The sequence below is a fragment of the Pleurodeles waltl genome, chromosome 6 (assembly GCF_031143425.1).
Source record: "Pleurodeles waltl isolate 20211129_DDA chromosome 6, aPleWal1.hap1.20221129, whole genome shotgun sequence".
NCBI classification, from domain to species: domain Eukaryota; kingdom Metazoa; phylum Chordata; class Amphibia; order Caudata; family Salamandridae; genus Pleurodeles; species Pleurodeles waltl.
This window is the reverse complement of record NC_090445.1, coordinates 1,597,083,133-1,597,105,840: the sequence shown is the minus strand read 5'-3', so window position 1 is coordinate 1,597,105,840 and position 22,708 is coordinate 1,597,083,133.

The window sequence follows — 22,708 nt, the reverse complement described above, 5'->3', positions numbered from 1 at the left end:
ATATGTTTTCAGTAGTCGCCCAGTGCGCACGAGGGGGCTAAACACCAGAAAAGGCATGAAGTATGCATGCCTTTCACTAATGAAATCAAGCAGATTTTGAAAGGCAAGCCCACGAACCAATGAAAGTGACAGGCATGACAGGGGCGTGTTTAAAAGGCCAACAGAGATAACAACAGGGACGGTGCGCTTGAGAGCTCGACTCAAAAAAGACCCAGCTAAAATGTTAACCCTGAAAACCCACCAAAGCTTCTGACATGCCCGTTGGGCAGTGGTATACTGGGCATCTCTAGGGAGAACTGCATGAACACCGGAGATATGGGCAGGTAATAGTACAGTACCAATGTGGGCAGGAGATGTGGCCTACTGGCTAGACCTGCAAACTTTGGAACTAGGGGACCAGGTTTGAATGCCTGCCTGGCTTAACATCACTTAATCTTCTCATGCCTAAAAAAGTGCAATGTCTACTTCTCGTGTAAAACTTGTCATGTAAAAAGCTCTAATGACCTTGGATAAATCTGCAAAAATTGGAGCTATGTAAGTGAAGGACAGACGTCAAACAAAGTGTTGTACTATGTTTTTCTGTAAAATACAAATGCATGTATTTTAGAAGTCTAAAGTGGAAGGATGGGAGGAGAGAGGAAAGATTTCGATAAGGAGAGAGGTAAATTAGAGGATGGCTGTGCACTGGAATGTTGGAAGCCATTTGCCCATACCTTGTGCATCCTACGACGCTGCGCGCAGAGATGAACAAACAATGCAGCCGAGTCAATCCGTCTGGGCTGGAGTGTGGGTAGCTGGGAAGAAGATCTGTAGAAGGATGACGGAAGGGCAGACACAGTACAAGAGAGATCATGAGCGGAAGAGAGCGGTCACAGAGGTGGGTTCTACAGCTGGGAATTGGGTCAGGCCAGGGTGTGCAATCCAAAGCACGCAGCTCGATGGAGAGAGAGGTTCTTGGAAAAGGAGTAAAGCTGTCAAGGTTAGAAAGGCATACGTCAGGTTGGATGAAGGCTGGCATTGGGACTGAACCCCTAGGAACGCCCTTTTTGCAATAATCCACTTCACAAACATCCACTGAATTCAGGGCTGGCACTGCAGTGTCCCAGTGCAGTGTGAGATAGGATTCAACACTTTTAAAGTGGATTACTTAGGGTATTAGGAGAGGGTGCGAAATGGACCAACCTGGGGCGTTTAAAATTCATTTATTCACAGATCTGATATAAGGAATATAAGCTACAACCTGACACAATCTTAATTTTTTTTAAAGTGGATCTTTTTCGTGGCTTAGGTGTTCTTTATTTCGAGTTCAAGATTCTGAAGCATTTAATATTAATGAAATTATCTTTTGCTATTGGTTTCCACATTTTGTGGTTGTGATAATGACTTTCGAGATTTTACCTTTTTCCTTATTTTAACATAAATCAATCCATGTACACATAGCAGCCCAGCTAGCAAGCATTGGTAACGCCCATGCTAAGCACAACAGCCCCGTTGGACATTGCTGGTACTATTTTAAGTAAAGCTGCCTGCTGGTAACTCTTGGTAAAGGGCTTTATAAGCATGACTGCCTTGCTGAGAGGTACTTTTACTGTCCATTTAAACACAGCAGCTCCTCTTAGAATTACATTCACTGTCCATTTAAGCACAGCCGCCCTGCTGAGAAGAATTGGTACTGCCCATGACAAACACAATAGCTGTGCTGAAAGTTGAACATTAAAAGCACAACAGCCCTACTGAGAAGCACTGTTACTGCCCTTTATAGGCACAAGAGCCCTGGTGAGCAGAGCTGGACTGTGCATTATAAGTGTAGAAGCCCTGATGATAAGTGCTGGTGCTGTCTATTATAAGCATAGCGGCCTGTTGAGAAGTACAGTTACTGCCCATTACAAGCAGAGCAGCCCTGCTGAGAAGTGCTGGCACTAGCTGTGGAAAGTATAATACTTCTCTTGAAAGTGCCTTTCACTACTAGGTCCCCAGTTAAGAGGTGAAGGTAACAGGATGTGATATTCTTAAACTTAAATAGAACCCCTAAGGGAGTACTTGGATTTAAAAGTTTCTGTTTATCTTAATCAATAATAAGGTTTTTTTTCTTACAAAGGCACATTTTGGGGGCAAATGGTCACTAATTTAGAGAGGGGACGCGGCCCCGTTATCCTAAGGCTGAAAGAGGCATAGAGGTGTCCTTTTTATTATGAACCAAAATTGATGGCGTCAAGTTGCTTGCGTCCCACTGCCATGGATGTACCTTTGCAGACAATCACAAGGTGACCAATGAAGGTGGGTTTAACTCCCCAGACAATATCCTCCTTAGCTTGGAGAATGGTCTATTGGGAGTTATAAGGAGGTCACCCACCACCTTTTTACCCTCTCATCCTCTAAGTATGTGGGAATGTGACATATTTGTGCCCTTATGCCAGTTAGAAATACCAGCAAGAAAAAAATCCATGAATACGAAACAACTAACTCTCAACAAACATATACTAAGCACCTTTTGTTTATTCAGTGAAAAGCTCAGATTTTAAATGTCAGTGAAAGGTAGAGAAGGTTTGCCTGAAAAGGTTCCCCCTTTATAAGTGGAACATAAATAATTGATTTATAAAATGTTAAACTGAAATGAAACATTTTCATTTCACATTTCTATATGTGATTATGTTTATTTGTCTTTTTCATCAAACACCCAGGCAGCAGGGAGCAACTTTAGCGCACTGATAAAACATAACATAATCCCAAATCTCATTGCACAATGTCACAGTTTTAAATGTATTCTAGAAAGTTGCCTTTGGTTTCATGTTATCCTGGATATCCAATTGATTAGTTCAAAATCAACATGATAGCTTTTTATTACGGAAAATAAAATTATTTACAGATTAACACAATGTACATCAATACAATAACTACAACAATCAAATTGATTGTCTGTTAGAAATTTACAGTATTTCGTAAGAATAGGAGATGAAAATAATCCTAGAATATACTCTAGTTAAGTTGAATGTTTGGGATATCCAATTATGTATATGACCCCTAATCTCTTGTCCTCTCTTACAACTTCAATTACCTTTATGTTTATATGATGAGGTATCTATGTAAAAGCATGCCCGGTATCTTGACTATCACTGTCAAGCTGGTGGAGGATTTAAATTAAGTCAAGCAGCAGCAATAGCCAGGTAATGACAAGAGCAACCTAAAATTACTGTAAACTTACTTCTGAGGTCTTTTTTGTTTATTGTCATTGCTTAGCATTTGGTGGCTAGAGAACTAGACTTGTATTTGAAAACGTTTAGCTACCATGCGAAATACCTACCCCCAGGAACCTCAGTAATCTTGCAGCAGTGAATGTTGTGCAAAAATATGTAGAATGTCATTTTATTTCTGCAGACCTCATTGGAAAGCAAAACTGTAGCATTGGCCCCCTTTAAATAATCCTTCAATTGTATAATAATAGCAAAATATAGTTTTATAGTGCTGAATTTCACTGCTTGCTCACAATATTACTTTATCACCAAAATCAGTTGGTGTTAAAAAGGTGCTCAAGTTTACATCAGCACTCAGCTTAAGCTTCCAATTATTAGTCTGTGATTCTAAACCATCAGAGAAAACTCTTGGAAAAATAAAATAATATACCTGAAGTTTTTTTGTTTGTGTTTTTAAAGATTAAATCCAATAAATGACCTCGAGTTAAGTTGATTTTATCCCTGTCAATTCTTTAAAAAAATCCTTAACCTGGGAGCAGTCACTGTTTTTCAATCACAGGTAAGTAGCTGTGGATCACATTACACAATGTAATACATCGTAAAATAACATAAGTCAAAGTCACCTTGAATCTGAGCTAAGGCGCGGATTGAACCAGCAGAGAAAATGTATCAAGTTGCTTAATGCTTGAGCTCTCCCCTATCTTACAATGATGATCAAGAAAAAATATGCAGAAGGAAAGCTGATTTCCATAAGGGAGTACAATTGTTAATTTGAGAGAACTTAAATTGGTGTATCAACATTTTCCATAAACCGGTGGCAGATCAGGCTGTTTCTCTTTTTGTAAAACTTGGCTCTGCAAATTGTAGTAACAATCCCTCAACTTCCACACCTAACCTCACTTTTGAAGAAATGTGCCAGCCCGGCTATAGCAGAGAACGTTCTAAAAGATCCTTTTATGAGACAAGACATTTACTTCAACTTCGTCATAAAATAATAAAATTTTAAATTAGGAAGACACTAACCACCTCCCTCATGAGGAAGTCTAAAGAACTTTAATGCTATTCTAGATTGTTGGGACCTCGAGATAAAGCTGCTAACACCTGAATCAAGTTTATTAAACCATGCCATTTTTAAGAATTATTGAATTGCCGTAAATAGATACAAGAATTTGTTAGTTGACATTTTGGCTATGTTACAGCAACCTACAGAATTTACCTGTATACAGTCCCACTTCTTTATGTCCCTTTTTACCTTTCGTAGTCAAGGGATGTAGTTAAATGATACTAAATATGTAAGAGTATCAGACAAAATGACCTCTAATAAGTAGCTGACTCTACACTGACCTTGAGTGGTGCATTAAATGTTTGCTATGGCTTGGGATTAGTGCTCATTTAGTTAATATCTAGAGAAGTGTCCTGATAGTACCACTTCAAGTTCAGTCACCTAAATGTACAACTCAGGTGCAGCTTTAAGCAACACAATATCATCTGAGTAAGCTATGACTTAAATTGAAAAGCCATTGAAGCATACAGGCAAAAGCATACCTGAGTTTAAATGTTTTCACAAAAAGAGTTTAATAATGCTAATAAAAGTGGACATCAAAGACAGCCCTGACTGGTACCTCTGCTTATCTGTATGTTATCTGAAGCTTTAATTATTAATAAGATCTTGGCTTTTGGTTTCTTACCTAGGGCTTGTAGGGAGCCAAAAAATGTTTGCCACAACCAATCCTCCTCAAACAGCCCTTGTAACCCAGTCGCAACCTTTCTCAGAATCAATTGGAATCATTAAAAAACATACAAAGACAATATTCAATAACGTGATTATTAAATTAAGATGATCTAAAGTACCTCTGGTGGGTACAAACCCATTCTGCTGGGGTGAGACCACTTTGGCAATTACTCTGCCCATTCAGGTGACCATGATTGTGCAGTAGATCATGGCACCATTATTCATCAGCAATATGGGTCTCTATGACCTGGGGTCAGAAGGAATCTTGTTTTTCTTTACAAATAACATAATATTTGTCTGAGTTCATGATTTTGGGGTAAAACTATTTCGCTGTAGCCCTGAAAAGGCCAAAAAAGACTGGCATAATGTTAGAGCAAAATTGTTTAAAAAATGTGAGCGGTATTCAATCCTCCTCAACAGACATTCTCAAAGAGATGGCCAAATTAGCACTTTCGTCTTCGAGGTTTGTGAATTTGGAAGATCCTGACTTACTTTGCAATAGGTATATCCAAAATAGGAGTGAATGGTATCTGCTTGAGGATAACTCTCTTATTTATATCAAATTTGATAATATTCATGATAAACACTATCAAAATACCATTGATTCTTTGGATAAAATCTCCTAGTATATTTCCAATTGTATCCCCAGAATTTATTGTAAAATGTCCTCTCATTTTAATACAAATATTTTGTCTGCCAACTCCCTGTATTGATAAGATTTTTTTTCTGTTGGCAATATACTTTCTCACTGACTTATGATAATGATTTTACCAACTCGCAGAGCTCTCTATGGTGAGTAGTTCCTGCAAAACCGGTTCAGACAGGTCCTTGTGAAGGATTGGCATTTTTGCCATTCTATTTCTCTAAAGCTATGTCTGCTTACTGCATTTGTTCTAGTGAGGTTGTTTCCTTCCTGAGTAACTCAGATTAGCCCCGCGGAGGCCAGCTTTAAAAGCATCTCACACAGTATGCTAAGCAGATGTACCTTTATTATATTTGATAAAATCTGATATCCATTCTATGATCAATTGTATGTATTCAGGACGTATCAACAAAGATCTGTCAAATGTCAATTTGGAGGGCTGCCTTTGCAAATTCTCCGCCTTGAGTTGTAAAAGAAGATGATTGTGATAGGATAGAGCATTACAACCAGTTTTAATCCAGGGATTCACCAATAACTTCTTGCCAATCATAAATAAATCAATGCAAGAGTATTTCTTATGAGGATGAGAGTAGAAAGTACAGCCAGGGTTACTGTCAGACAAAGTGGTCCAGAAATCAAATAGCCAGTCAATATCCATTAGTCTCTCTGATCTTATGCATCCTCTGTGTAGTGATTCTCTGTATTGATTTTTTTTCCACCCACAGAATGGCTAAAATCTCCATAGATGGTCAGTGGGTCTCCTAATCCACCAAAAACTTCTGGATCATCCAGAGTTGGACAGTATACATAACAAGTGCATGATGTGTGCTACTTTGAAGCAATTGCACAATTACCCGTCTATCCTTCGAATGTGACAATTTCTGACTACCCTAAACCAATTAGGAGCGCCCAGTATTACTACACCACAGATAGAAACGTGTTGGTCTGCTGGCTAATTTAGGCTGTGAATCACTGTCCTAAACCTCCCTCCATTCGGTCAATGTCAGGCCTGGTAACTGTAGACATTTTTCACTAGGAGAACATACTTGTATAGAGAATACCTGAATGGTTATTTCATGGTCCTGCATATTGTTTGCATTGCGATGGTGCCAAAAAGCTGCACACAATCGTGGAATGTGGGGCAGAGGGGCTTTCTACTTCCCCACGAAGGCAGGCTGGACCATCCCAAGCTCATATCACCTCAACTACAAAAAGGACGATATGTGATTCTGTGGCAGGACACCAGCAGGAGCACAGACCCTTGGGCGTGACGGATCCTGACATTCTTTTCCAACCTGTGGTCACGACTCTGAAGTCACGGTTTAGCACCCTCTTCAGGGAAGAAGCAGCAGACTCTAGTGTTAACGCTGGATCCTCCAGATTCTCCTGGTGCCTCCAGTGCTTCTCTCACTTAGCTCTCTTCTCTGTCTGTTCATGTAAACAAGACAAGTCTTGGTTACTTGCTCTACCCAACACAGTAATTTCTGAAGGCAGCTGCATGGAAAATCCAGCTCAGGCTGTTGAAACACAGGTGCACTATGGGACATGAAGGACTACTGTCACACCAAATCTGTCATTGTGCATGCATTTTGAATAATGATCCTGAAGCCTCAGCTATCAACACCAAAGCCCTTGAAATAAAAGTATATGCATAATAAAGGCATATGTGTAGTAAAGACACTGTGTGGTAATAGACGTGTGGTAAAAACATGCGTGGCAATGACATTCCTTGTAATGTCAAACAACCCTACAATCTGTGCAATATTGCATAGAGGATGAAGGGGGTATAGGAGCGTACTCTGGAGGTTAATTCTAGGCCAGTAAAAATGACAAAACAAATTGATGGATGACTGGCTGACATGCAATGGAAGCTCAAGGATTTAGAAAATCAGCAGCGCTGAAACAACCTGCATGTTCTATGCATTGAAGAAGGTGTGTAGGTTTCAGACTCCATGGCTTTTAGGGCCAGATGTAGCAAAGGGTTTTTCCCATTCTGTGTCAATGGGAAAATGTGTTCGTACATATGGCCCTTAGTTACTTAGAATTTATTTACCAGAATTAGATCCGGACTGGGATTTGGATACCTTAGATCCACTAAGCTCTGCACATCCCCCGACTGCTAAATAGGTGGCCTCTGCCCCAGCTGATCCACAAAGAAATCTGAGAAGTTCTGTTTTTTTTTAAACTTCTTGCTGAAACAGAAGCTTTATGAAAAAGCCAGGCTAGATGCAGAGATCAATTCTGATAGCACGTTGTTTTTTGCAAGGCCTGCCTTAGGTCATGCCACAACAAAGAGAAGATGGCGCCTTCAGCAGCTGCTTCAAGCACTCCAGGACATGAAGATGCAGGGTCTTCTTTTAGCCCCGGTTGACTCAGTTGTTCAGGAGTCCTGGCCACATGTTTGACTTGAGAAAACACAGCTTATTCGTTTTTAGAAGTGTCGAATTGTATCGTGATTGTTGCCCATTGATCCCTATCAGAATGTCATGATTAGGAATGGAGAGGCCCAACTTGGTTGGAAAGAGACGGTAGAAATAGAGATGATTCCCTTCCCCACGGGTGGCAGGGGGAGTTCTTTCTGCAGAGAGGCCTCAGGGGGTGGGGTGGTCCCTCTCCAGACTCCAGAGAGAGAGCTGGGCACAAGGACTGGTTTATTTGCTGTATGTTATGGGAGGTGGGTGAGGTTGAGAGGACAATCCATGAGGTCAGAAAGTCTTAGTCGATGTACTAATCTATGTTTAAGGATATCAACTTGGGATATAACTTTCGCATACTCACAAGGAACGTGAAAGACCTGAGTAAACGAGAATTTAAGAGTGTGGAGGCTTTCAAGAACTCTCTACGTTCCCAATTTATGTCATAAAAAGGGTTTAGTACATAGAAGAAAACTAGCTTGAAGTTGCAAATCCTATGATGTTGTGACTCACAGGGTTTTGAACATCAGGACCATAGTTTTCATTTATGTGTGTTTGGTTCCTTGAACTTTTTTGTGAGCATTTTGAAGTTAATTTCAATTAAAAAGCGATGGAAAGAATAATAACTCGTTTTTATACAGAGCTACAAGCCACATGTTGTGTGTTTTCAAGCAGATGCTAGCTGTCGCCAATATATGGTATTTAGATACCCACTACACAAGGATGAAGACTGGGTCAGCCTTGCCAGGATTCAAGCACATGACCACCAGAACACTATTCATTAGTGGATAGGCAGACAAGTGTTCAGCTCACTGAGCCATCCTACCAGTTAAACAGAAAGAAGGTAAACCAAAATGTTGATATTCCTTTCCTGTTCATGAGGTTTGTCCATCTTTAGAAGGCCTTCACCAGCTTAGGCTTCAACTAAAACCATTCTGGACCACTAGAGTTTAATGAGAGGATAGAGAAGGGACATTTTTGCAATTACTTCATATATCAGCAAGGAGTAAAACCTACTGCTTGGTATGCATTGTCTGATGTTGAATATTCTAGATCGTGGAAGACCTCAGTTGGCATGAATAATTCTGATACCAAGCAGAGATGTTTTTATTACGAAACGCTAGTATTGGGTAGTCTGCGCCCCAATAGTGCCATCTGAACATGATCTGGGCTACACTACTGATGTTGACACAAAAATGAATTAATTAAAACATGCATGCAAAAACAGATTGCATGCAAAAGGCTGTTGCAGATTCTGCTCAGTATGATTCGTGGAATACAGTGCACAGCGGAAACGAATGTGATGCTTGGATCGTGGAAGCTTTGTGCCACCCATGTTTCTCTACGATTCAAACCTGAGCAAAATGAGTGGCCTCACAACTCAACGTGTAGTCTTAATCACATCGCGTTCCACAGCAAGACATTTTCTGCTCAAACCAAGTCTCATGTGAGCCAGAATTACAAAAACCCAATCATCAGGGTTGAAATGACTTTAAGCTTGAGTGACAAACTGTTGCATAGGCTTCCTCGAGATGTCATACAATAAGCTTCAAACATCCTTTCTGTTCCCCACGCTATTCAAAGTTTTTATTCCCTACATGGATCCTCTGGGAATCTTGCTGAGGGATCAAGCCATGTCCGTTCACTAGTATTTGGATCATACACAACTTTTATGATTTTTTAAAAAGACATAGGACATGTCAATTCATGCTTTGCCAAAGCAGGACCATAGAAGACTTAACATTTCTTAAAACATAAACCGCAAAAACAAGTCCCTGATAATGTCTTCCAAACTGGCCTCACCAAGGCCCAACAACAGGCTGGCATTCGCCCTATGAATGACTACTTTTAGCTGTCACGCATAATTCCTGTGGTTCATCCCAGATTCACACCTGAAATTAACCTAGATACAGTGATAAGGCTGAGCAAGAGACCACCCTCAAGGATTAGAGATGGCCTCTTGTGATTTAAGAACTAGTACAGGCTACATACACAGCTACAAGCCACATTTTGTGTGTTTTCAAGCAGATGCTATGTGTCACCAATATATGGTATTTAGATACCCAATACACAAGGATGAAGACTGGGTCAGCCTTGCCAGGATTCAAGCACATGACCACCAGAACACTATTCATTAGTGGATAGGCAGACAGGTGTTCAGGCAAAAGGCTGTTGCTGATTCTGCTCAGTATGATTCGTGGAATACAGTGCACAGAGGAAACGAATGTGATGTTTGGATCATGGAAGCTTTGTGCCACCCATGGTTCTCTACGATTCAAACCTGAGCAAAATGAGTGGCCTCACAACTCAACGTGTAGTCTTAATCACATCGCGTTCCACAGCAAGACATTTTCTGCTCAAACCAAGTCTCATGTGAGCCAGAATTACAAAAACCCAATCATCAGGGTTGAAATGACTTTAAGCTTGAGTGACAAACTGTTGCATAGGCTTCCTCGAGATGTCATACAATAAGCTTCAAACATCCTTTCTGTTCCCCACGCTATTCAAAGTTTTTATTCCCTACATGGATCCTCTGGGAATCTTGCTGAGGGATCAAGCCATGTCCGTTCACTAGTATTTGGATCATACACAACTTTTATGATTTTTTAAAAAGACATAGGACATGTCAAATAATGCTTTGCCAAAGCAGGACCATAGAAGACTTAACATTTCTTAAAACGTAAACCGCAAAAACAAGTCCCTGATAATGTCTTCCAAACTGGCCTCACCAAGGCCCAACAACAGGCTGGCATTCGCCCTATGAATGACTACTTTTAGCTGTCACGCATAATTCCTGTGGTTCATCCCAGATTCACACCTGAAATTAACCTAGATACAGTGATAAGGCTGAGCAAGAGACCACCCTCAAGGATTAGAGATGGCCTCTTGTGATTTAAGAACTAGTACAGGCTACATACACAGCTACAAGCCACATTTTGTGTGTTTTCAAGCAGATGCTATCTGTCGCCAATATATGGTATTTAGATACCCAATACACAAGGATGAAGACTGGGTCAGCCTTGCCAGGATTCAAGCACATGACCACCAGAACACTATTCATTAGTGGATAGGCAGACAGGTGTTCAGGCAAAAGGCTGTTGCAGATTCTGCTCAGTATGATTCGTGGAATACAGTGCACAGAGGAAACGAATGTGATGTTTGGATCATGGAAGCTTTGTGCCACCCATGTTTCTCTACGATTCAAACCTGAGCAAAATGAGTGGCCTCACAACTCAACGTGTAGTCTTAATCACATCGCGTTCCACAGCAAGACATTTTCTGCTCAAACCAAGTCTCATGTGAGCCAGAATTACAAAAACCCAATCATCAGGGCTGAAATGACTTTAAGCTTGAGTGACAAACTGTTGCATAGGCTTCCTCGAGATGTCATACAATAAGCTTCAAACATCCTTTCTGTTCCCCACGCTATTCAAAGCTTTTATTCCCTACATGGATCCTCTGGGAATCTTGCTGAGGGATCAAGACATGTCCGTTCACTAGTATTTGGATCATACACAACTTTTATGATTTTTTAATAAAACAAGTCCCTGATAATGTCTTCCAAACTGGCCTCACCAAGGCCCAACAACAGGCTGGCATTCGCCCTATGAATTACTACTTTTACCTATCACGCATAATCCCTGTGGTTCATCCCAGATTTACACCTGAAATTAACCTAGATACAGTGATAAGGCTGAGCAAGAGACCACCCTCAAGGATTAGAGATGGCCTCTTGTGATTTAAGAACTAATACAGGCTGTGATGATGTCAGGATCTGACTATGAGATGTCACCTTGAATTACCTTCTTGCCTTTGGCTATCATTCAGGCTACATAGAATTCAAAACAGCCCGCTCACATGCAAGGATATATCCAGAAAAGCGTATCCAGACCATCCTTTGCAAATCTACTGACAACAAATAATCCGAGCAGCAAAGAAATCCAAGCTCTGGAAACCCCATAGCTGAAATCTAAGGTGTGAGTATGTGTTTTCTGTGGCGGAGCTGGCTGTACCTTGCTAGACGTGACAAGGATGTACGGTGCAAGAAGGCACATAGTTACACTCTGTGCAATAACAGACTGAATATAGATCTACTACACTACGGGCCAGATGTAGCAAAGGGTTTTTCCCATTCTGTGTCAATGGGAAAATGTGTTTGTACATATGGCCCTACAATCCTTATCGGTGTATGTATAGCCATAAGGTTCATGGCTACTCCTTGCTAGAAGTGGCATATAACTACTGTATCAATTGACACAGATATTACCTCTTACAAGAGGTGCAGTCATACTGACATAGAAGTGACCCTCTTGGACCCCCATCCTTTGGGGCATGCATTTCTCTGGTGCCTTACAGAGATACCCTATGTACGTTCGCATTGCATGCCTTAATTACAGATGTTTTGTTACTCAGGGCCACAGCACGCCCGCCAGACTATTAAAAGAAATATCACCTGGACACAGTAAGACCTTTAATGGCAGAAACAACAAACTGCTAGAGCTTGAAGCAAGACTATTGATGGACTCATTAGCAGGTAGAGACTCTGATGGATGGCGGCCAGCAGCACAACATACTCTCGGCTGGTAACTGCAGCATCAGGAAAGTGATGCTGTAGCTATGTCTAGAAGCCCTCTGTCTCCCCCTAGTGGTGAGGGACAGGCTCGGCACAGAGGCGTATCTAAACGTGCAACAACCCATTAGCATGGGGTTAGTTACTGCAAACGCAGCTTGGCGTTAGAAATGCTTCATTACACAAGGGAGACAGGATAAAACGTTCTAGTGTTGCACAAATGTACTGCGACTTCAAGAGAGGAGAATAAAGATGAAAAGTGCAATGAGATAATCCTGACCCGTCATGACCTTTGCTCTTTGGACAAGTCTGCTTTAACGCTCCTCTCTGGGGTGCTAGAGTCAAAAGTAATGGAGTCCTCGTGAGTTTGCCACTCGGCAGTGTTGTGTATTTATGTAGCTCTTTCCATTCCGCTTGTGAGGCCCAAAGAGCTTCACGTTAGCTTATTTATATAGCGCCTCATATGGAAGATGGTATATTGTGCTTCATATGGAAGAACACGTGTTAGGCTTCATCATTCATAGTTCTCGCTCTCACCTCCGCCTTCTCTGATTAACCCACCGAGCTACACGAGCAGTTCACCACATCTCAGGGAGTGGGTGCCTCAAACTCGTGCCAGTTTCTGATTCTACGGTTCTGCGTCAGCAAAGGTGTTTCGCTTGCGCCTGAAGCCAGTTAATTATAGGGTCCCCGGGGGCGCTTTATGATGATGTAAGTAGCCCAGAGTTAGTGACAACGTTTCCCAGGGGTGACGTGTGTTACCCAGTGTTTGGCTCAGTGCTGCCTTGTAAGAGGCGCAAGTGCTTGAGTGTATGAGTGCGCCACTGGGCGTGTTGTGAAAAGGCGTGGGATGGGAGCCAAAATCAGCAATGGCAAACATTTTCAGGCTAGCCCACACTGCACGAGGCTGTTGCTGGGAGGGGGAAGGCGGAGGGGGTATTGGATTCATGATGGGGTCTTTAGCAGCCCAACGTGCTCTGAAAGTAAAAGTCTGCATAGCTATCCCGGACATGACTGTAAATAATCCATCCAAGGGTGCTTCTAGCAGGAATGCACTGACACTTTCGAACTGCACGTGGATATTATCAGTGTGTGCAGTGACACTAGCAGGGCATGCACTGACACTGACAAATTACACGTAGATACTATCAGTGTGTTCACTGACACTAACAGAGCATGCACTAACACTGACAAATTATAAGTAGATACTATCAGTGTACAGTGACAGTAACAGAGCATGCACTAACACTGACAAATTATAAGTAGATACTATCAGTGTACAGTGACAGTAACAGAGCATGCACGGACACTGAGAAATTCCACATGAGTACTATCAGTATGTGCACTAACACCAGCAGAGCGTACACTGATACTGACAAATTACACGTGGAAACTATCAGTGCGTGCACTAACATAGGATGTGCTAAAACTACCAACCAATGCACCGGCGCTGATCCAGAACACACTGACACCAGGAGACTATGCAGTAATAATAGCTGAGTATGCATTCACGCTGTCTGTGCACTGACACAGAAATTGCACTGACATCAACATAAAAAGCACTGCTGCTTAGAGTTACTGATACTAGTAGCATGCTCTGCTCTGGTAGAGAATGCACTGATACTTCAAACTAAGAGTTGCACTCATGCTAAAATAATATGCACTAACTATAACAGAGTATACACTGATAGTAAACGAGTATGCACTAATGATAGCAGAGTATACACCGATACTAAAATAATATGCACTAACTATAACAGAGTATACCCTGATAGTAAACGAGTATGCACTAACATACTAAAATAATATCTCTAACTATAACAGAGTATACACTGAAAGTAAACGAGTATGCACTAACAATAGCAGAGTATACACCGATACTAAAATAATATGCACTAACTATAACAGAGTATACTGATAGTAAACGATTATATACTAACAATAGCAGAGTACACACTAATACTAAAATAATATGCATTAACTATAACAAAGTATACACTGATTGTAAACGAGCATGCACAAACAATAGCAGAGTATACACTGATACTAAAATAATATGCACTAACTATAACAGAGTATACACTGATAGTAAACAAGTATACACTAACAGTAGTAGAGTACACACTGATACTAAAATAATATCTCTAACAGAGTATACATTCATAGTAAACGAGTATGCACTAATGATAGCAGAGTATACACTGATACTAAAATAATTTCTCTTAACTATAACAGAGTATACATTGATAGTAAACGAGTATGCACTAACAATAGCAGAGTATACACTGATACTAAAATAATATGTATTAACTATAACAGAGTATACACTGATAGTAAACAAGTATACACTAACAATAGCAGAGTATACACTGATACAAAAATAATATGCACTAACTATAACAGAGTATACACTGATACTAAAATAATATGCATTAACTATAACAAAGTATACACTGATAGTAAACGAGCATGCACTAACAATAGCAGAGTATACCCTGATACTAAAATAATATCTCTAACTATAACAGAGTATACACTGAAAGTAAACGAGTATGTACTAACAATAGCAGAGCATACACTGATCCTAAAATAATATCTCTTAACTATAACAGAGTACACATTGATAGTAAATGAGTATGCACTAACAATAGCAGAGTATACGCTGATACTAAAATAATATGTATTAACTATAACAGAGTATACACTGATAGTAAACAAGTATACACTAACAATAGCAGAGTATACACTGATACTAAAATAATATGCACTAACTATAAGAGTATACACTGATACTAAAATAATATGCACTAACTATAACAGAGTATACTGATAGTAAACGAGTATGCACCAACAATAGCAGAGTACACACTAATACTAAAATAATATGCATTAACTATAACAAAGTATACACTGCTATTAAACGAGTATGCACTAACAATAGCAGAGTATACACTGATACTAAAATAATATATACTAACTGTAACAGAGTATACACTGATAGTAAACAAGTATGCACTAACAACAGCAGAGCATACACTGATCCTAAAATAATATCTCTAACTATAACAGAGTATACATTGATAGTAAACGAGTATGCACTAACAATAGCTGAGTATACACTTATACTAAAATAATATGTACTAAGTATAACAGAGTATACACTGATAGTATACGAGTATGCACTAACAATATGAGAGTACATACTGATACTAAAATAATATCTCTAACAGAGTATACATTCATACTAAAATAATATCTCTAACTAATACAGAGTATGCACTGATACTAAAATAATATGCACTAACAAAGAGTGTGCAGGGATACTAGGCAAGTGTGCACTGACATTAATAAAGAATTCACTGGCACTATGCAGGGAAACTGACACAGAATTTAAGGCAGTACCCAAGCCTGCCCCCTAGCTGCCTGTACACTGATAGGAGTAAAGCACACACCTACTCTAAGAACGCATGCATAGGGGCACAAGTGCAATCTCAGAAGTAGAACAACAGGTTGAACGAGATGTTTGGTCATTTTTTCCCCCAAAAAAATAATTTATAAAAGTAAGAATTACCCTTTATTCAAAATATTAAGGGTGACTTGTTGGTGGAAGAACGCTGATTAAACCATCGAACTGCACACTTCTTGCTGGTCTACAGATTCCGCGTTCATGGAATTTTTTTTACTCATAGCTGCGCTATCATATAACCCTTCAGCTAGAGTGAGCGATTTCACCCTTTACACACATTATCCAAAGCTCATTATTCCATAACATTCTCACTTACATAGGTAATGTAAAGATGTGCCAACTGGAACTCACAGAGCAAGGCACCTGATCTGAAGATCACCCAGATGCCCAGAAGAATCTTAAAGGGTGTACCTTGGCCAAGGCGACCCTTCTTGTGAATAGCTACCCCTAGAACCGTCATGCTGAGTCGAGCAAGAAATCCAGGAATCCCTTCAAGAGAGTGTTCAACCTAACATGGTCACACAGAGAAATAATTATTTTTTACTATAAACGTTTAAAAAATAGACCACACCTGTCACGTATTCATTGCAAAGATTTCATGCGACAGACCTTTTCTGTGAGCTGCTGAACATAGCACAGTAAAGTGTGCTGCAACAACAGATTCCCCTAAAACAACATAAAATATGATTACTAAAAGCAATATCTGCCTAAAAAATACACCATTTGAGGATACAGACCACAAGCATGAATATCTATATATAAAACGCCAAATGCTTTCAGAAAAGGCAACTCTCATTGATGGCACTGAACAATGCAATAACAGTAAAGGAACCATAAACACTAATTAAGTGATGTTTATTTGATTAGTAAAGAATGCACCAAAAATCTGTAGGAAGGGCTAAAAGTAAGGACAGCCATACCCTTTGTTCAATAGTTACATGCAAGCAGAAATGTACATGGTATTATTCAGTACATTGTACAAAGAGATTATCACTTATCACAACAAAACAATGTGATTCACAAATAAGGCAAATTTCTAAACGAACAGATGAAAGAAATATTGTTATCGATAGGTGACCAGAAAATCACTTAATATTGCAAACCACTGTGATATTTTAAGAGGAGGATGGAATACTGCAAGTATGTAGTAGGATCAAACACTGCAAAGATTATTAGAACAAAATAACTTATACACTGAGTTTTCACTAAAAATGGAAACATACTCTCGGGGTACTCAGCATCAGTATCTTTGGAGCAATACATTTGAAGATATGTGAGTGGCCTATGACCATTTGAGCTACGCTTCACAATTTATGGCAGATTTCTTCTGGACCAAAGGACATCCAACACCATAGTCATATTTGTCTAAAAAGCATGTTATGAAATACACAAAAATATACACAATCAAAAGTGAACATCTAATAACAAAACAAAGCTTAACAATAAGGCAGGAAGGATTTATAGTAAACGAAAAACTGAAAGTAATTTAAACCCATCAATTCCACTAGTCACAGGAGCTACCAGACATTACTATAGGTAGGTGTGCCTAAATGTTGAGTAACTACTTGATTTAGACTGATTTGATAAGTTAACTTAGGGTATATTCTAATGGAAGTCTATGTATTTGAAATGAACAAATTGATTACAGTTGATACCAGCAGGGTCAACCACTTATTTTAACAGTTTGTCAGGACTCAATGAACAAATATTGAAATGTAAAAGTAAACACCTTAAAACATCCTAATTCGGCAATGTCTTTGCTAAATCCAGACAATATTTAGTAATTTCAATATAAACTATTAGTGTTAAGCTAAGTCTTCTGGTGTTAGATAGTCCATAGTTTGATGAAAAGAATACCACCAACGTGCTTACTTACAGTAGCTCTGAAAGGAGTATCAAGAAACACGTCACTGCACGTGTCATACAAACAGAGGAAAGGCAGCAACGTAAAAATGAATTCAAGTTTCTCTTTTAAAGTCATGGAAGAGAAACTGCTAAAAAAGACATTTCTCTTTCGTCTCACAAAGAGGATCTGTTTTATACTTATCAAATCTGTCCCTTACATTATTGGAAGAAAGTAAGAAATATGAAATTCATGATTAAGAATTATGATAACTCAGAGGTCTTGGAATCATTATGTTGATTTAATGTGATGGTGAAAAAGTGGACTGAGACAACCATTCATCTGAATAAACACTTCTAGGAAGAACCTACAGAGGATAACAAGAAACTCGAAAACCCTTCATGAGAATGCTGACACTTATCGTGCACTTCAAAAGAAGTGAAGTAAAGAACACCCACTACATACCCTTAGAGTAATCTGAAAAATAATATACTGATCTCAAGACCCCCAAGAGTCCCTATATTTGGTATGATAAAATAACTGCTGAACACAGATAACTACATATTTTACTGAAAAACTGCACTCCCAAAACACAATAAGAAATAAACAAATAAGTGCATAAATAAAAACATCTCATGAATGCACACACCGTGTTAGAATGGACACCACTGGGGTGTACTTCTATTTACAACAGGCCTCAGTATGTTAGTCCAGACTTCAGCACACACACACCCTTTGTAAAAGTATCACAACTCCAGAATGCCATTGTGTATAACTCAGAATATTTTACTATTCAACACTAACCCCTTGGCATATCTTTTATGAACCTTGGGTTCCAGTTTAAAATAAGGATACACTCCTTAAAAGATACTACACAAATACGCTCACATACCATGATCCTGAGAATACCCTAAAGATCGCCATCTCCGTCTTTGCATATGACACCATTAGCAAGGTACAAAAACGAAAATACCCTTAAGAACATGAACTCAAAGTGTACCTTCAACGACATGCTTAGTGATTGGTCTTTTAAATCACCAGTGGCTTATTAGAAGAATCAAAGTGTCTTTTTCTATTTGTACAGTGTTTCAGAAGCATAGCTTGTACCAGTAAAGCAATGCGATCTTATAGGAACTTGTTGACTTTGGAATGAGGAGATTCGTTCTGTGAAGACAAATAAGTTAGACTACGTCAACATGACAGAGTTGGTGAAAGTTTTAAAATATTGCTTGTGGGAAAATCCAACAAAACAATAGATTTTGTAGGGAAAAAAACAACGAAAGCTAACATTTTTCTGGAAAGTTTATTAGCAAGATAGTCCAGAAAAAAACATATTTGTCGAGAAAATTTCACTTGCAGCTGAAGAAGAAGAAGCTTTATTCGGTATGAAAAGAATTCATCCATTACAACAGATAATCACCAAAACATTGTAAAAATACCAATAAAAACCATGTATAATAAACGTACCCATCGTAAAAACACATGTACATATAAATACATATATATATATATATATATAGAAATAAAAAACAGAAGAAAATTAAAACCTCAATTCATAAAAGCTGAAAGAGATAAATGAAATCATTCTAAAAATTCTACATTTTTGCGCCAAGTAGTAGCTCCCTTCAGGAATGAGCCCAGGCCCTTCCATACCAGTACATCTGAGGCCATTTGCAGCCACATGAAAGCAGGACGGTATTGCACAAAACCCTTAGGCCTAAGGAGCGGTAGTAAAAATCGGGTTCTAAATGAAGCATAGAAGACACAGAACAGTGTAAAATGGATCAAAGTCTGATGGGATACCCCATCACAGGGGCAGGGTCTAATACACTTCTCCCCATACTGACCTAGGGGGAAGCACAAATTGCTTCTAATGATCCCCAGGCGAAATCGTGTTATGAGAGACCTTTCCCTCACATCCTTGATTTCTAAAAGATATTGCTCAGGACCCACCCACATCTTTAGCATAGTAAATTCCCTGATCGATTTTTTCCTTAGAGCCTCCCCCTCCCTCTTGGTCTCCTGGATTCTCTGATAGTTATCCTTAACCCATTTTTTATCATAGCTAGTTAGGTCTTCGGGATAATCAAACAATTCAGGCCGCCCCAGGTCATGAGCCATCTTCCTTATGTGCGACAACCAGGGGATATGTTTTACATGGTCGCAGGCCAAACAATCCCTTAGGATATCCCTATTAAGAGAGGCATGTTCGTTACTCCAAACAGAAATCCATAACAAAAGGGGAGCCAGCTGGGTAGTGTCCTGTACATACTCAAGGTCCAGTTCCAGGTGGAGGCAAAATCCAGGAATATTTTGACCAACACCCAGAAGCCTTCTACAGAAACGATTTTCTTCCACCATAAGGGCTCGGGTATCCCTAAACCCCCAAAGTGCTGAACCATACAGAAGGACAGGTAGGCATTTCCGCCTAAAGATTTCAAGCAGGGGTTTGATCGGTTTGCTACCTACCCTAGCCGCAAAGTCAAAGGTTGCACCAACTGTTGCATGAAAAAGCACAATCCTTCTGGCAATACAGGGTTTCCAAGAACCTTTCTCATCAAAAATGACCCCTAAGTATGGGAACTCGTGGACTCTGCTAATAACTTGATCCTCCACCCTTAGCTCCCCAACCCTGCTCATAGGTTTACCACAAACCATAAAGTGCGACTTCTTAAAATTGACCTCCATCCCCAGTGCTGACATAAAGATGACATAAGCTCTAACTAATTCTCGGAGACCATTCATCGTGCGGGCCATAAGGACCGCGTCATCCGCATACGTCAGCACAGGGATATCAATACCCTTCACCTTCGGGACATCCCTATAGTATTTCATCAGAAAATCTGTAAGTCCATTAGTATATAAAAGGAACAAGGTAGGGGCCAAGACACACCCCTGGCGCACACCCCTTGAAAGCTTGAATGCCTCCGAACGTTCCCCGTTTGGGCCCACCCTCACATTTGCCACTGTCCCTGAATGGAGATACCGGAGAAGCTCTACAATAATAGGGTCCAACCCTAACTGAATTAGCCTCTCCCATAATAAAGACCGGTTCACTTTATCAAAAGCACAGCTGTGATCCATAAAAGCAAGATAAAGGGTACCTTTTCTGGCCTGTGTGTATTTGTTGATTATCATCAGTAAATTGAGACACTGTTCTTGCGTACCAAGACCTTCCCTGAAGCCATACTGATCCCGACTTAAAATATCATTTCCTATCATCCAGGCCTCCAGACGCCCTAGGATGATCCGCCCCAGAATCTTCACAGAGGCATCCAGCAGTGAAATAGGGCGATAGGACTTAGGATCATTGCGATCACCCTTTGTAAACACTGGGACTATGCATGCCAATCTCCAAGAACCAGGGATGCCCACAGTTACGGCTGCATTGAGAACATTTAGGAGAATGGGTGCCCATAACTGAGGGTTAGCTTTATACAAATCCATCGGGATCGAGTCCGGGCCCGGAGCTTTATTATGCGCACAGCTCTGTAACGCATCAATAACCTCCTGTAGTGAGAATCTGATTGCTAGGTTAGGAGCCACATCATACACACTCTCCTGTGTATTACTTAGGGGGGTACCCTCAAATATATTACAGAAATGAGTTACCCAGGCCTCCGGGGCTATATTACATCCAAGGCCCTCGGAGGTTTCTGTTTCAAGGGAACCTCTATTCACCACCTTCCAAAACAGGCCGGGGTCTTTCAAAGCTGTAGCGCGCTCTAACTCTTCCCAAGCTTTATCTTTATATTTTAGCTTGCTATCCCTCAGGGTCCTTTTATACCTTGTTCTCGCTACTTTTACGAGAACCCAATCTCTAGGGTGGGTCTTGGTAGCAATCTTTAGATTTGCCCTTGCATCATAGCAGGCTTTGTCGTACCAGCCACATTTACGTTTATTAGGGTGTTGCCTACTACAAAAAGACAGTCTCTGACTGCTGCCTATACTACTGTTATCGCATCTATAACAGTCATGGGATTTGGCGCTTCTGTCAGGAGTATTTCCATAAATAGATGTAGGTTGTTCCCCACCACCCTTCCCAGAACTTTTTGGTGGTCTACTTGCTTCCACCCAAGCCGCCTACCCTGGTCCTTTGTCACCACTGTTACAGGCCTGCCTCGTCCCAATAGGCGACACACCCCCGGGAGTTTAAAGGACAATATAAGGGGATTATGATCGCTAAAGCATTCGCCTAACACTTTACCTCCCATCACCAAGTTTCTCATAGGAGGGGACACAAAAATATAGTCAATGGTGGATCCAGACCCTCTTCCGACATAGGTTGGAAGTTGGTGAGTGCCTACTGCTTCAATGTCATAGAAATTCAAGAGGCCCATCTCCCCGAGTTCCTTTAATAGATCTCTGCCTCTGAAGTCCTGCAGACCCAGCGCTGAATAGACCTCGCAGTCACGGATGAAGGGATTAAACACAGTATTGGCATTAAAGTCCCCAGAGATGATGGCACGAAATTCCAATCCCACCTTCTCCATTCTAAATTGCAGAATCTTAAGAATGGAGAACAGGGCCCCAATTTGGCACCCCATATCCCACACAGCATTATAAAAGTTGACCAATAATACATTAAAATGATTGGAAAAGAGTACCCATACCAGCAATATACCTTGATGGTTACAGTTAATTTGGAAAGCACCCACTATCTTAGAGAGGCGGATTAGAGTAACCAGGCCACCTTTCGAGCGACCACCAAGAGACTGTACGGCTGGAATTGCATATCTGTCATACCCATCCCACACAGCCAGTCCCGTCGACCAAGTTTCCTGAAGCATGATAACATCATAGTTAGCCACACACCCAACCCATGCTTGATCAGATAGCTTGGTGTCAT